This window comes from Sciurus carolinensis, chromosome 1 (assembly GCF_902686445.1).
Source record: "Sciurus carolinensis chromosome 1, mSciCar1.2, whole genome shotgun sequence".
Classification (NCBI taxonomy): domain Eukaryota; kingdom Metazoa; phylum Chordata; class Mammalia; order Rodentia; family Sciuridae; genus Sciurus; species Sciurus carolinensis.
The window spans coordinates 117,537,069-117,540,785 of NC_062213.1; positions in this window are offsets into that span (position 1 = coordinate 117,537,069).

The window sequence follows — 3,717 nt, forward strand, 5'->3', positions numbered from 1 at the left end:
TTCTGCAGTATATCACACTGATCCACTATATTAATAACAGTATATCCAACTGAATGATCATAGTTTTACCTATGTTGAAAATCTTGATAAGTCACAACTGTTACATAGAATGGAGGATAAAAATATGAAGATTCAGAGCCTGCCATATTAGTAAAGAGTTTAGGGATCCCATTCCCTGTTTTGTGCCTGGGCATCTCCTCCAAAGTAAAAGAAAACTTATTATATCTCATGCATTTTATCATTAAGAAGGAAGAATAATATTTGGTAGGCAGTCTATTCCAGATTACACTGTTAATCTGGTGTGTTTATTGGGTGATACAAAAGGCTGCTTACTTTAGATAAGGCTCAGAGCAGGAAAAGGCCCTATAATACATCTAGGTCCTGATGCTTGGACTTTAGTATTAGAATATTAAGAGTGGCAAAATAGTCTATGAAAGCCCTACTAGAGGGAGCTTGATCTATTGGGATGGAAACATTCTTTCAAGGTCATTCTTTTGTATACTTATATATTCAAGAGAACATCCCCATGAACAAAGCACTAAAAACTAATTAGACTAAATGACTTGGCCAGTTGACAAAAACTAGTATCTATAATTGGCTCTCCCAGTGTTGGCACAAGGGACACAATAAGCCACACAATGAAAAAACCCATGATATTTGAAGCAATAATTGAAAGCAATAATGATGAAAGAAATGGAGGCTACACTTAACCCCAATAATTTCAGTTGACCTAGGCAGAGAAAATGATTGCTATTGATGATGTCCCTTGAAAAGCATGACTGGTGCTGAGCCTCTGATATAATATCATCTCTCAAAGAAACCAACCAGCATTTGGTGGCAAGTTGATTACACTGTACTGCTTCCACTTGGAGTAGCAACAATTTATCTTGATTGTATTCAGTCACCTCCAGACTATGGAGTGATTAATCTAGTCATACACTGTGCACAGTATTATATCAGACAAAAAATTCACTTTAAAACAGCAAAGGAAATTAGCAAATAAACATGATAATAGAATCCAGCAGTTCTATCACATATTGCATGACTAGAATTTGCTGCCCTGAGACAGTGATAGAATAACTTTGTGAAGGAAACACTGGGATAGCAATTTAGAATTGACCTCTGCTGAACTGCTAGTATATACCCATACATGTAGTAATGTGTGTATGTTCTCTCTATATAAATATATACATACATAAATCTGAATACTATATTTTTAAGTATTTTATATTAAAAATATCAAAGTATTAAAAATATCAAAGTGTATACAAAATAAATTTAGAAAAATGAGTTGGGCATAGATTAAACAACATTAAAATTTATTATTATTTCTTAATATTTCCTGTTATGTTGATATTTACTCTAAATTATAAAAAAATAATAATGTCAGAGATATGATAGAAATGGATTAATTATTTTTGAAAATCTTTACATGTTGATTTAAGAAGCATCAAAGATTTCGATTCTACATTTAAATTTTCAGATACTTTGTTTCCATAGCTATAAGTGGAAAAAGTCTACTCTTTCTAACAACTCAGAGTGTTCACTCATCAGTCCTATCCACAACCCAAATAAATATTTTTCTTAAAATTGGCAATGCTCTTGTAAATCTCAGGAAATGTTGCATCTTTGTTTTCAAATTACTTCAAACTCACCGAATATCTTTTTTAAATAAAATGTTAAACTGATTAAAAATGTAGAAAACTGTAGGTTTAATCCCAAACCATAAGATATGTTTTCAGATATTAAAATTACATAATGACAGAAACATTTCCTAATGTGTATTTTCAAAATGTTTTTACATAGTAAAATTCTCTAATAAAAAGCTATTTATTTCTTTGTTTCTGTTCAACTGTCTTCTTTACTTTGTAGGAGTAATGTGACAAAATTTATTAAACTATTCATAAACCTGAACAATACTGACAGTCATTCATCTTCAAAAAAGTTTAGTAAATTAAGATTTTTTTGTAGGACAATAACAGAAAAAAATGTGCCCACTGTTCTCTTAAATACTTTGCCACAAGGTATTTTCATGGTCACTTCCCATCTCATTATGAAGCATTATAATACGTCCACTGTATTTTATGTGGGTTCAAATAAAACTGTATCTATTAAAACATGTGGGCTACTGCTGTTTTCTTTCCTTTCCTTTTTTCTTTCTTTCTTTTTTTTTTTTTTTTTTTTTTGGTACCAGGGATTGAACTCAGGGCACTCAACTACTGAGTCACATCCCTAGACCTATATGGTATTTTATTTAGAGACAGAGTCTCACTAAGTTGCTTAGCAGCCTTGCTTTGGCTGAGACTGGCTTTGAACTTATGATTCTCCTGCCTCAGCCTCTTGAGCTGCTGGGATTACAGGCGTGCGCCACCGTGGTGCCTGGCTGTTTTCTTATCCCTCTGTGTTTGGATAAATCATAAAGCTTTCTTTGTATACATTGCCAGCAAAAGAGAGAAAATGATGGCATATTCTGCATGCTGCTGTATTTGAGCCTCTTTTAAAATTTTCTACATTGATGACATCTTCTGCTTTTTAGCTTCTCCTGCCTTACTGCAATTGCTTGTCTATGAATAATTTGAGAAATGAATATTTAATGTAGTAAAAACTAGCATAACTTACAAATCTATTTTTATTTAATGCCTTTATAGCAGGCAAATTGAAATGGTTATGCTTAAATATTTTAATAAATAATATTTTTATTAAAGATTCTTTTAAATAATCCCCAGTATTTCTTTCTTTTACTGGCCACACACATAAAAATCCTCTTTGATGCTTTATATTGAGACAGACTCTTCAAAAATCATAAACCAAGATGTTAGAAGCATCTGTACTTCCTTCAACAGGAAAACTCTGGTACTATTCAATTTTTCTTAACTTATTTTCACCAAAACTCCAATAATATTTTCTGTTTCTTGTAAAGCTTGTTGTTAAAACTATGCATTTTAGAATTTGTGCCATATGCTTTCCTAGTAAAATTTGAGACATATTTAGCAAAAAGAAAAACATATTTATCATGCTATGAACTTTTTAATTTGAGGTAAAATTCATATAATTTTTGACAGGAACAATCCATGGCATTTAATAAAATCACAATGTCATAAAACCAGTCACATCTATCTAGCTCCAAAATATTTTCCTCACCCCCAAAGAACATCCCATACTCATTAAACACTTACTCTTTATTCCTCTTTTTCTCCAGGCTCTGGTAACCAAAATTTATTTTCTGTCTCCATGGATTTAGCTCTTCTAGATATTTCATGTAAACGAGTCAGACAATATGAGTCATTTTGTGCCTGACTTCTTTCATTTAGCATCATGTTTAAAAGCTTATTCATCCTAGAATAATATGGTAATAAGTTTACTTACATGTTGGTACTTCATTTCTTTTTATGGCTGAATAATATTCAATTTTATGTTTGTATCACACTTTGTTTATTCAGTCATCTCTTTGTTTCTACCTTTTAACTATTGTGCATATTGCTGTTATATAATTGTGCACCTGTCTCAATTCTTTTGGGTATATACTTATGTTTTGAATTTCAGAGTCATATGTGAATATTGTGTTTAACTTTTGAGGAAACCAGTAAACCAATTTCCATAGCAGTTACAATTTTATTTCACCAGCTAGATATGAAAGTGCTAGTTTCTTCGTATCATTGTCAACACTTGTTATTTCATTTTTTAAAAATTATAGCTATTCTAGTGGTTTTGAAATAG